Source organism: Hordeum vulgare, chromosome 1H (genome assembly GCF_904849725.1).
Source record: "Hordeum vulgare subsp. vulgare chromosome 1H, MorexV3_pseudomolecules_assembly, whole genome shotgun sequence".
NCBI classification, from domain to species: domain Eukaryota; kingdom Viridiplantae; phylum Streptophyta; class Magnoliopsida; order Poales; family Poaceae; genus Hordeum; species Hordeum vulgare.
In genome coordinates, this window is record NC_058518.1 from 328,485,905 (window position 1) to 328,499,672 (window position 13,768).

The following is a 13,768-nucleotide window of genomic DNA, read 5'->3' on the forward strand; positions in this document are numbered from 1 at the left end:
TGTTGTCTCTTCTAAGCCTTCTAAACAAATGTTCTGTTGTAGAGTTATGTTGTGATGCCATGTTGTATCTACACATATCGTGCATATTGTGTGTATGTTTGAAGTGCATTAGTATGTGAGGGATTCGACACCTAGTTATATGCCTATGGTAGACTGCGCTACAGGAAAATGCCTCTTTGTGCTTCCACTGAGTCCTCGTAGCTTGCTACTACTCCGGACACATTGATTGACCGGCATGTATACTTCTTTTCTGTTGTGCCTATCCCTACGGAGAAATGTCACACGGTGTAATGGAGTCCATGTACCTAGCTATGACTCATCTACTCACGTTGATGACCGACGCCTGCATTGTTGCGTTATGTATGCATATTCTTGTATGGTTGTGCCACTTGGGTCTATAACTAGTCATGTGACCCGGGTTTCCTGACATATGACTGTTGGCGACATATTCATATGGGTGAGCCAAAAGACGCAAACGGTCCTGGCCAAGGTAAGTTGGCAGTCGTGGGGTTTACCGTGCGTAAGGTCGCAAAATGATATGATTTGTTAAATGTTGGATTCGTATGGCTTAGGATCGGGTTCCCAACAAATACTTTCCATACTTGGATCATATGAACGTATGATTGGACCTCTAGCAAGCATCTGCAACTAATAGAAATCATTAACGCAAACACAACTATTAGGGATATTATCCTGCTGATACGTCTCCAACGTATCTATAATTTTTTATAGTTCCATGCTATTATCTTGTCAAACTTTGGATGTTTGTATGCCTTTTATATATTTTTTGGGACTAACTTATTAACTCAGTGCCAAGTGCCAGTTCCTGTTTTTTCTATGTTTTGACCCTTTTCACAAGAGGAATTTAAACGGAGTGTAAACCGAATAAAACTTCCGAAAATATTTTTTCCGAAACAGAAGACGATCGGGAGAGTTGAGAACCAAGGCAGAGGGTCACCAGGGACCCCACAAGCCCCCTAGCCGCGGCCAGGGAGCCCGCGCCACCCAGGCTTGTGAGCTCCCTGGGCCTCCTCTGCCCTAGGTCTTTCGCCTATATATTCCCTAAAATCCGAGAAAAAATCAAGAGATCAACTAAATCACTTTTCCGCCGCCGAAAGCTTGTGTCACCACAAGATCCCATATGGGGCATGTTCTGGTGCCCTGCCGGAGGGGAGGTTCGGATACGGAGGGCTTCTTCATCAACACCATGACCTCTCCGATGATGCGTGAGTAGTTCACCATAGACCTACGGGTCCATAGCTAGTAGCTAGATGGCTTCTTCTCTCTCTTGCTTCTTCAATACAAAGTTCTCCATGATCTTCATGGAGATCCTATTTTGCAGTGTGTTTGAGGAGATCCGATGAATTGTGGATTTATGATCAGATTATCTATGAATCTTATTTGAGTTTCTTCTGGTCTCTTATATGCATGATTTCATATCCTTGTAATTCTCTTCGAGTTGTGGGTTTTGTTTGGCCAGCTTGATCTATGATTCTTGCAATGGGAGAAGTGCTTGGTTTCGGGTTCATACCGTGTTGTGACCTCACCCAGTGACAGAAGGGGTAGCAAGGCACGCATCGTGTTATTGCCATCAAGGGTAACAAGATTGGGTTTTCATCATTGGTTTGAGTTTATCCCTCTACATCATGTCATCTTGCTTAAGGCGTTACTCTGCTCGTCATGAACTCTATACACTAGATGCATGCTGGATAGCGATCGATGTGTGGATCAATAGTAGTAGATGCAGAAAGTATCGGTCTACATCTCTCGGACGTGATGCCTATATGTATGATCATTGCCTTAGGTATCGTCATGACTTTGCGCGCTTCTATCAATTGCTCGACAGTAATTTGTTCACCCACCGTATTATTTGCTATTTTGAGAGAAGCCTCTCGTGAACACTATGGCCCCGGGTCTACTTCACACCATATATCAGCCTTACAATTTTACTTTGTTGCACTTTCCGCCTTCATATCTCACTTTGCAATCAATCTTAAAGGGATTGACAACCCCTTTATTGCGTTGGGTGCAAGCTCTTTTTCTGTTTGCGCAGGTACTCTGGACTTGATGTGATTCTCCTACTAGATTGATACCTTGATTCTCAAACTGAGGGAAATACTTACTGCTCCTATGCTGCATCGCCCTTTCCTCTTCAAGGGAAAAACCAACGCAACCTCAAGAGACGACAGAAGATTTCTGTCGCCGCAGCAGAAGAATTTATGGCGCCGTTGCCGGGGAGGATCAAGTCAAGAACTCATCCAAGTAAGTTTCGCAAACTCATCTCTTGCATTTACTTTTTTGCCTCTCGTTTTCCTCTCCCCCACTTTTGAAAAACAAAAATTTACAAAAATATTTGCCTTTTCGTTTGCCTTTTTCTCTCGCTTGGTTTCTGTTTGCTTGTGTGCTTGCTTGCTTGCTGAAGTCACCATGACAGAAAACACCAAACTTTGTGACTTCTCGAATACTAATAATGATTTTATTAGTACTCATATTGCTCCCGCCACTAGTGCGGAATCATACGAAATCAATGTTGCTTTGCTGAATCTTGTTATGAAAGAGCAATTCTCCGGCCTTCCTAGCGAAGATGACGCATCCCATCTTAATACCTTCATTCAGCTTTGTGATATGCAAAAGAAGAAAGATGTGGATAATGATGTGATTAAATTGAAGCCTTTGCCTTTCTCGTTGGGAGATCGAGCAAAAACTTGGTTTTCGTCTTTGCCCAAAAATAGTATTGATTCTTGGAACAAGTGCAAAGATGCTTATATATCCAAGTATTTTTCCGCCGGCTAAGCTCATCTCTCTCCGTAATGATATCATGAATTTTAAGCAACTTGATCATGAACATGTTGCACAATCTTGGGAGAGAATGAAATTGATGATTAGAAATTGTCCCGCTCATGGCATGAGTCTTTGGATGATTATACAAATCTTTTACGCTGGCTTGAATTTCGCTTCTAGAAATATCTTGGACTCCACCTCAGGTGGAACGTTCATGGAAATCACGTTAGGAGAAGCTACAAAACTCCTAGACAATATCATGACGAACTACTCTCAGTGGCACACTGAAAGGTCACCTACTAGTAAGAAGGTACACGCTATAGAAGAAATTAACTCGTTAAGTGCTAAGATGGATGAGTTACTGAATTTGGTTGCTAGTAGAAGTGCTCCTTTAGATCCTAATGATATGCCCTTGTCTTCCTTGATTGAGAGTAGCAATGCTAGCTTGGACGTTAATTTTGTTGGTAGGAATAATTTTGGCAACAACAATGCTTCTAGAGGAAACTATGTTCCTAGGCCTTTTCCTAGTAACCCCTCTAATAATTTTGGCAACTCCTACAACAATACTCATGGAAACTACAGTAGATTACCCTCTGATCTAGAGAGTAATACCAAAGAGTTTATCAACTCGCAAAAGATTTTCAATGCGTCCATAGAGGAAAAACTACTCAAAATCGACGATTTGTCTAGGAGCGTTGATAGAATGTCTAGTGATATTGATGCTTTTAAAGTTAGATGTGCTCCTCCCAAGATCAATATGGATGTAACTTTGAAATCTATGCATGTTTCCATGAGAGACAGCAAAGAAAGAACCGCCCAAATTCGTGCTAGACATGAATGGCTTAAAAAGGTGTGTTCTCGTGATAAGAATCACGAAGATCTTAAAGTGCTTGGTGTGACTCCCATTGAATCTTTGTTTTCTTTTGTCAAACCTAATGATGATGGGGCTGGATATGAATTCACTTTGGTTGAGAAACTCCCAATGATTCGGAGTCCATCTATCTTGATGCTAAAAGCATTGAAAGTGGAGTAGAAGATATTAAAACTTTGAGTAGTAATGAAATTACTACTTTGGATTTCAAGGAATTCAATTATGATAGTTTCTCCTTGATTGAATGCATTTCCTTGATGCAATCCATGCTAAACTCTCCACACGCTTATAGTCAAAACAAGGCCTTTACCGATCATATCGTCGAAGCTATGATAAAATCTCTTGAAGAGAAACGTGAATTGGAAGTTTCTATCCCTAGAAACCTTCATGATGAGTGGGAACCTACTATCAAAATCAAAATCAAAAACTATGAATGCAATGATTTGTGTGATTTTGGTGCTAGTGTTTCTGCGATTCCAAAGTCTTTATGTGATGTTCTGGGTTTTAATGAGATTGAGGAGTGTTCTCTTAATTTGCATCTTGCGGATTCTACTGTCAAGAAACCCATGGGAAGGATCAATGATGTTCTTATTATTGCAAATAGGAACTATGTACCCATGGATTTCATTGTGCTTGACATTGATTGCAATCCTACATGCCCTATCATTCTTGGTAGACCTTTCCTAAGGACTATCGGTGCTATCATCGATATGATGGAAGGGAATATTAGATTTCGATTTCCTTTAAAGAAGGGCATGGAGCATTTTCCTAGAAAGAAAATAAGATTGCCTTATGAATCCATGATGAGGGATACTTATGGTTTGAGCACCAAAGATGACGATACGTGATTCTATCGCCTTATGCCTAGCTAAGGGCGTTAAACAATAGCGCTTGTTGGGAGGCAACCCAATGAATTTATCCTTTTATTTATATTTTCTTGCGTCCACACTATCATAATTCTGTTATGATTGTGTCTTTTGTGTTTGTTTTTGTGTTTGAGCCAAGCAAAACCTTTATGACTAGTCTTGGTGATGCTTGTTTGATCCTGCTGGAAAAAGACAGAAACTTCTAGCTGACGAGATTATTTTTCATTTTTATTGAGAAAGAGCTTTTGAGTTGATTCTTTTTATCTGGTTGATATGCCTTTTTCCCACGTAGTCGTAATTGTTCAGAATTTTTGAGGTACCAGAAGTATACGAAGTATACAGATTGCTACAGACTGGTCAGTTTTTGACAGATTCTGTTTTTGTTGAGTTGGTTGCTTGTTTTGATGAAACTATGGATAGTATCGGGCGGTACTAGCCATGGAAAAGTGAGAATACAGTAACCTAACGCCAATATAAATAGAAATCAAGATTGCTACAGTACCTAAAGAGGTGGTAGTTTGTTTTCTTGTGCTAATGATATCACGAGTTTCTGTTTAAGTTTTGTGTTGTGAAGTTTTCGAGTTTTGGGTGATGTTCTCATGGACAAAGGGATAAAGAGTGGAAAGAGCTCAAGCTTGGGTATTTCCAAGGCACTCCAAGCCAAATTCAAGGACACCAAAAATCCTAAGCTTGGGGATGCCCCGGGAAGGCATCCCCTCTTTCGTCTTCAATCCATCGATAACATTACTTGGAGCTATATTTTTATCCACCACATGATATGTGTTTTGCTTGGAGCATATTGTATCGTAGGAGTATTTTATTTTTGTGTTGTCACAATCATCCTTGCTGCACACCTTTTGAGAGAGACACGCACTCATCCTGAATTTGCTAGAATGCTCATTGTGCTTCACTTATATCTTTTGAGCTAGATAATTTTGCTCTATGTGATTCACTTAGATCTTTTTTAGCACGGTGGTGCGTAACTTGGTAGTTGGCTTGTGCTATGAAAGTAGTCCCAAAGGTGAGAGGTACCTAAAGAGGATAACAAAACCTCCATCTTCATGTGCATTGAGTAGAAAGAGAAGTTTTGATTCCTCTCAATTAATTTTGAGACGTGGATTTGGTAATATTAAGAGTTATGTTAGTAGGGTGTTGTGAATCTAGAAATACTTGTGTTGAAGTTAGTGATTCTCGTAACATGCACGTATGGTGAACCGCAATGTTAGGAAGTCGGAGCATAATTGATCTATTGATTGGCATCCTTTGTGTTGCGGTCGGGATCGCGCGATGGTTAACACCTACCAACCCTTCCCCTAGGAGTATGTGTTTAGCACTTTGTTTCGATTACTAATAAAAACTTTCGCAACAAGTATGTGAGTTCTTCATGACTAATGTGAGTCCATGATATAGATGCACTTTCACCTTCCACCATTGCTAGCCACTCTAGTACCGCGCAACTTTCGCCGGTGCACAAACCCACCATATGCCTTCCTCAAAACAGCCACCATACCTACCTACCATGGCATTTTCATTGCCATTCCGAGATATATTGCCATGCAACTCCCACCGTTCCATCCCATGACTTGTGTCATCACTCTCATATTGCCATTGCATGATCGTAAGATAGCTAGCGAGATGTTTCAACGTCATACGCCAAGCTAGATCGTTGCACATCCCGGTACACTACGGGAGGCATTTCCTATAGAGTCATCATCATTCTAAGCTTTGAGCTGTGAGTAAATAAAAGTGTGATGATCATCATTATAAGAGCACTGTCCCATGTGAGGAAATAAAAAAGAGAGGCCAAAGAGCCCAAATAAAAAAGAGGCCAAAGAGCCCAATAAAAAAAGAGAAAAAGAGAGAAGGGACAATGCTACTATCTTTTTCCACACTTGTTCTTCATAATAGCACCATGTTCTTCATGATTGAGAGCCTCTCATTTCGTCACCACCATATGCTAGTGGGAATCTTTATTATATAACTTGGCTTGTATATTCCAATAATGGGCTTCCTCAAATTGCCCTAGGTCTTCATGAGCAAGCAAGTTGGATGCACACCCACTAGTTCTCCTTTTGAGCTTTCACATACTTATAGCTCTCGTGCATCCTTTGTATGGCAATCCCTACTCATTCACATTGATATCTATTAATGGGCATCTCCATAACCCTTTGATACGCCGAGTCAATGTGACCATCTCCTCCTTTTTTGTCTCACAACCACCACCACACTATATTCCACCTATAGTGATATATCCATGGCTCACACTCATGTATTGCGTGATAGTTGAAAAAGGTTTGAGAAAGTAAGAGTGCGAAAACAATTACTTGGCCAATACCGGGATTGTGCATGATTTAAATTAGTTGTGTGGGGATGATGGAGCATAGCCAGACTATATGATTTTGTAGGGATAACTTACCTTGGCCTTGTTATTTTGAAAGTTCATGATTACCTTGCTAGTTTGCTTGAAGTATTATTGTTTTCATGTCAACAGCAAACTATTGTTTTGAATCTTACGGATATGAACATTCATGTCAGATGAAAGAAGTTACAAAGGACAACTATGCTAGGTAGCATTCCACATCAAAAATTCAGTCTTTATCACTTCCCTACTCGAGGACGAGGAGGAGTTAAGCTTGGGGATGCTTGATACATATTCAACATATCTATAATTTTTTATAGTTCCATGCTATTATCTTGTCAAACTTTGAATGTTTTGTATGCCTTTTATATCTTTTTTGGGACTAACTTATTAACTCAGTGCCAGGTGCCAGGTCCTGTTTTTTCCGTGTTTTTGACCCTTTTCAGAGGAGGATTTTAAACGGAGTCCAAACGGAATAAAACTTCCGAAAAGATTTTTTCCGAAACAGAAGACGATCGGGAGACTTGAGAACCAAGGCAGAGGTCACCAGGGACCCCACAAGCCCCCTAGCCGCGGCCAGGGGGCCCGCGCCTCCCAGGCTTGTGGGCTCCCTGGGCCTCCTATGTCCTAGGTCTTTCACCTATATATTCCCTAAAATCCCAGAATAAATCAAGAGATCAACGAAAACACTTTTCCGCCACCGCAAGCTTCTGTCTCCGCAAGATCCCATCTGGGGCATGTTCTGGTGCCCTGCCGGAGGGGAGATTCGGATACGGAGGGCTTCTTCATCAACACCATGACCTCTCCGATGATGCGTGAGTAGTTCACCATAGACCTATGGGTCCATAGCTAGTAGCTAGATGGCTTCTTCTCTCTCTTGGATCTTCAATACAAAGTTCTCCATGATCTTCATGGAGATCTATCCGATGTAATCTTCTTTTGCGGTGTGTTTGTCGAGATCCGATGAATTGTGGATTTATGATCAGATTATCTATGAATCTTATTTGAGTTTCTTCTGATCTCTTATATGCATGATTTCATATCCTTGTAATTCTCTTCGAGTTGTGGGTTTTGTTTGGCCAGCTTGATCTATGATTCTTGCAATGGGAGAAGTGCTTGGTTTTGGGTTCATACCGTGCGGTGACCTCACCCAGTGACAGAAGGCGTAGTGAGGCACGCATCGTGTTGTTGCCATCAAGGGTAAAAAAATGGGGTTTTCATCATTGGTTTGAGTTTATCCCTCTACATCATGTCATCTTGCTTAAGGCGTTACTCTGTTTGTCATGAACTCAATACACTGGATGCATGCTGGATAGCGGTCGATGTGTGGAGTAATATTAGTAGATGCAGAAAGTATCGGTCTACTTGTCTCGGATGTGATGCCTATATGTATGATCATTGCCTTAGATATCGTCATGACTTTCCGCAGTTCTATCAATTGCTTGACAGTAATTTGTTCACCCACCGTAATATTTGCTATTTTGAGAGAAGCCTCTAGTGAACACTATGGCCCCCGGGTCTACTTCACACAATATTTTCAGCCTTACAATTTTACTTCGTTGCACTTTCTACCTTCAGTTCTCACTTTGCAATCAATCTTGAAGGGATTGACACCCCCTTTATAGTGTTGGGTGCATGCTCTTTTGTGTTTATGCAGGGACTCTGGACTTGACGCGATTCTCCTACTGGAATGATACCTTGGCTTTCAAACTGAGGGAAATACTTACTGCTCCTGTGTTGCATCGCCCTTTCCTCTTCAAGGGAAAAACAACGCAAGCTCAAGAGACGACAGAAGATTTATGTCGCCTTAGCACCCGCCATGAGACCCGCCCTAGGGGGCCGGGTCAAGATGATGGTGGCTCAGCATCCACACTCAAGACGGGCCATGACTTATGAAGCACAAGACACAAGGCATATACCACGAGAGCCGGTTGCGGTCCAAGACACGAAGAGGGCGATTTACGGCCCATGCGGGAAAAGAGTCGTCAGGAGTTTCCTTGCTTAAGGGGCATGGCGAGTTAGAGACATGCCGGCTCACGAACTGTAACTTGACCCGGACTCTTAAAAACATAGGGCCTCGACCTGTATATAAAGGCGAGTCTTTAGGGTTGGTAGGTTAAGTTAACATCGAATGAGAGCTAGGTCAGGCGAATCCACACCCTTGTAATCGATTTCCACAGCAATATACACATAGCAGGACGTAGCCTTTTACCTCAATCTGAGGGGACAAACCTGGGTAAACTCGTCTCCCGTTCCCGATCAACCCTTTGAGTCGCCACATAGTTGTGATGGCTTGACCACTAAGTCCTTTCACGAGGACATTTGTCGTGAAAAACCCACGACAGTTGGCGCCCACCATGGGGCCAGCGCATAGTGGATTTGAGTTCTCGAAGGTAGCCCTTACAGGTTTCGGGAGCTACGCGGTCGGCCTCATCACTAAGAGTGACCGTGAAAAGTACTACATCGACATTTCGAGCTGGGGTCCCAAGGCCGGTTCAATCGAATCAGGATATCGGGTCCCCTTCGGCAAGATCCACGTCTTCATCGGCAAGATTGGAACGCCAGTTCCCGAGCCGGTCATCTGCATCGACATCGTTGAGCCGGCTCGGTTTCCCAACCCACCACATCACGGATTGGATGACATCACTTCTTCATCGGCTTTACACAGGGGGCTAGCCTCCTGGATGAACTAGAAGCTGATGGAGATACCCCTGTCAATTCTGATGGCGAGTCATCAATCATAGATACTGACTTGATCTGCCCTCTCTACAAGGGAAGGCCGGGCAGTTTCCCTGAGGCGGCGATCTCTAAAGGACCATAGGAACCGCCATGCCAAGTTTCCATCTATATGGCGGGGGTGCAGCGGCTCAGAACCACCCAAACACGACAACCACCAATGGGGCCAGCGGATCTGGGAAGACGTCGTCCCAGGCCAAGACAGATCTGATGGTTGAGATGTCAAAACTTATGGCAGTAGCCGTGACGGCTGATAACCAAGAGGAAGTTAATGCTGAATTGGCAAAACTTCGTGAAGAGATGACTGAGAGACAACGCGAGATCGATACGGAGAAGACCCGGATAGCGGACCAGCAGGCTCAGATCAGCGAACAAGTGGAGCGCTTGAAGTTGGAGGCATGGTGACTCGAACGTCAGCGAGTCGCGTCGAACGCTGTTTATCAGAGGAGGCGTTAGTCTCGTCCGACCCAACCTTAATCCTACTCGCCTGTTCAGCAGCCTACAAACACCCGGCGTGGACCATAACCTGCCTTGCCACAACAATCTGCAAGTTGAGATTGTCCACCAGCCAATGCAACCCCCGTTGAACCCGCACGCGGCTCAGTACTTCCAAACGCCTCAAGGTCACTTCTCCAACCCGGTGGATAATGTGCTGGTTGCGACCTGACACTTTGAGTCTCTTCCTATTCATGAGAATACTGCACTGGAAGTGGAGGCAAGGAACGCCATCGAGATGTTAAAAATGGCGGTAGTCCAGCAGGCGCAGTTTTCATATAGTCGTGATCGTGTGCACTCCACGCCGCACGCAAGCCACACGAAGAGTCGCCGAGATGATCCACCGGTGGTTTCCAGTGATGTCCGTCGACACCAACCTCATATAAATCCACCAGAGCCGCCAGCATCAAATGCTCACGCGCTTGTCAATGATGCACAAGTCGCCCGACATGTAGAGGCAGAGGCAGTGGCGACATTGGCAGGTCAGGGAGTTCCACCCTATGCCCAGCCAACTCCTGGATACAGTAGGCAAGGAGGAAGAAATGCAGGTCTCCCTGCCTATCTTTATCTCTGTGCAACGAGCGCATGCCCACAGACTTCAAGGGCCCCCGTAAGGTACCCAATTATACACCTGATCTTGGGTCCGGGGCGTGGGTTGAGAGCTATGAGCTGGCTATGGATATGCTTGATGCTAGTGACGCGTTCTGCGCCAAGTATTTCACCATGATGTTGGATGGACCGGCTCACACGTGGTTGAAGAACTTACCACCCAACTCCATCAACACTTGGGCAGAACTCAAGGAGCATTTCGTCAAAAAAATTCGAGGGACCTGCAAGCGTCCAATGACCATTGTAGATGTACAACATTGTATCCAGCAGGCGAATGAATTAGCTCATCATTGGACGAGGCGGGTTACGGAGATCATCCACTCTTCAGATGACATTACGACAGCTTAGGCCGTGCTGATCTTGGAGAAAAATTGTCATTTTCAGCCCCTGGTGTTCAAGCTTGGCCGCCTCAAGCGAAAGGTGCAGGATATGGGCAAGTTGATGGACACCCTCACGAGGTATGCTGAGTCAGATGGCATGAAGGATGTCGGCTCTGATGATGAGAAGGCTAGTGAAGTTCAAAGGGGAGATGGAGCAAAGGGTCACTTCCAGACTCACGGGCGCAATAACAACCGTTGAGGTCACGAGAAAAGAAGGCAGTGATACGTCCATTTTGCATCATGCTTTCATGTTGATATTTATTGCTTTTTGGGCTGTTATTTCACTTCACGGTACAATACTTATGCCTTTTCTCTCTTATATTGCAAGGTTTACATGAAGAGGGAGAATGCCGGCAGATGGAATTCTGGCCTAAAAATGGAGGAAAGTTGATATACCTATTCTGCGCAACTCCAAACGCCGTAAAAATCAACGACGATTTTTTTGGATTTATAAAAAATACTGGGCCGAAGAAGTGCCAGAGGGGCGCGAGCAGGTGGCCACAAGCCTGCTAGGCGCGGCCACCCCCTGGCCGCACCTAGGGGGCTTGTGGGTACCCAGCTGGCCCTGTGGCTCCCCTCTTCTGCTATAAGAAGGGTTTCGTTCGGAAAAAAAATCAGGACGAGGCTTTTCGGAGGATTCACCGCCGCCACGAGGCGAAACTTGAGTAGAACCAATCTAGAGCTTTAGCAGGACGATCCGGCCGGGAAACTTCCATCTCGGAGGGGGAAATCACCGCCATCGTCATCACCAACACTCCTCTCATCGGAGAGGACTCGTCACCATCAACATCTTCGTCAGCCCCATCTCATCTCCAAACCCTAGTTCATCTCTTGTAACCAATCTCCGTCTCGCGACTCCGATTGGTACTTGTAAGGTTGCTAGTAGTGTTAATTACTCTTTGTTGTTGATGCTAGTTGGATTACTTGGTGGAAGAGTTTATGTTCAGATCCTTGATGCTACTCATTACCTCTCTGGTCATGAATATGATTATGCTTTGTGAGTAGTTACTTTTGTTCCTTAGGACATGGGATAAGTCATGCTAAAAGTGGTCATGTGAATTTGGTATTCGTTCGATATTTTGATGTGTTGTATGTTGTTTTTCCTCTAGTGGTGTTATGTGAACGTCGACTACATAACACTTCACCATTAATTGGTCCTAGAGGAAGGCATTGGGAAGTAGTAAGTAGATGATGGGTTGCTAGAGTGACAGAAGCTTAAACCCTAGTTTATGCGTTGCTTCATAAGGGGCTGATTTGGATCCACTAGTTTAATGCTATGGTTATACTTTGTCTTATTCTTCTTTCGTAGTTGTGGATGCTTGCGAGAGGGGTTAATCATAAGTGGGATGCTTTTCCAAGTAAGGGTAGTACCCAAGCGCCGGTCCACCCACATATCAAACTATCAAAGTAACGAATGCGAATCATATGAACATGATGAAAACTAGCATGAGAGAAATTCCCGTGTGTCCTCGGGAGCGTTTTTCCTCCTATAAGACTTTGTCCAGGCTTGTACGCTGCTACAAAAGGAATTGGGCCACTTTGTTGCACCGTTTCTACTTTTGTTACTTGTTGCTTGCTACGAATCATCTCACCACACAACCACTTATTACCGATAATTTCAGTGCTTGCAGATATTTCCTTGTTGAAAACCACTTGTCAGATCCTTCTGCTCCTCGTTGGGTTCGACACTCTTACTTATCAAAAGGAGTACGATAGATACCCTATACTTGTGGGTCATCAAGACTCTTTTCTGGCGCCGTTGCGGGGGAGTGAAGCGCCTTTGATAAGTGGAATTTGGTAAGGAAACATTCATATAGTGTGCTGAAATTTATTGTCACTTATAACTATGGAAACTATTCCTTTGAGGGGCTTGTTCGGGGTATCTTCACCTCGAACGGAAGCACAAAGAGTTGCTCCTCAACCTGTTGTACCAACTGAAAATATCTGCTTTGAATTTCCTTCGGGTATGCTTGAGAAACTGTTGGCTAATCGTTTTTCAGGAGATGGAACATCACATCTAGACTTGCATCTAATCTATGTAGATGAAGTTTGTGGTTTATTTAAGCTTGCAGGTTTGCCCGAGGATGAGGTCAAGAAGAAGGTCTTTCCTTTATCTTTGAAGGATAAGGCGTTGACATGGTATAGTCTATGTGATGATACTGTATCATGGAACTACAATCGGTTGAAATTGGAATTTCATCAAAAGTTTTATCATATGCATTTAGTACATCATGATCAGAATTATATTTATAATTTTTGGCCTCGTGACAGAGAAAGCATCGCTCAAGCTTGGGGGAGGCTTAAATCAATGTTATATTCATGCCCCAACCATGAGCTCTCGAGAGAAATTATCATTCAGAACTTCTATGCTCGGCTTTCTCATGATGATCGCACCATGCTTGACACTTCTTGTACGGTTCTTTTATGAAGAGAGATATTGACTTCAAATGGAATTTATTGGAGAGAATTAAATGCAACTCTGAAGATTGGGAGCTTGAAGAAGGTAAGGAGTCAGGTATGAATTTCAAGTTTGATTGCGTTAAATCCTTTGTTGAAACAAATACTTTTTTGTGATTTTAGCGCTAAGTATGGACTTGACTCTCAGATAGTAGCTTCATTGTGTGAATCATTTGCTGCTCATATTGATCTCCCCAAAGTGAAGTGGTTTAAA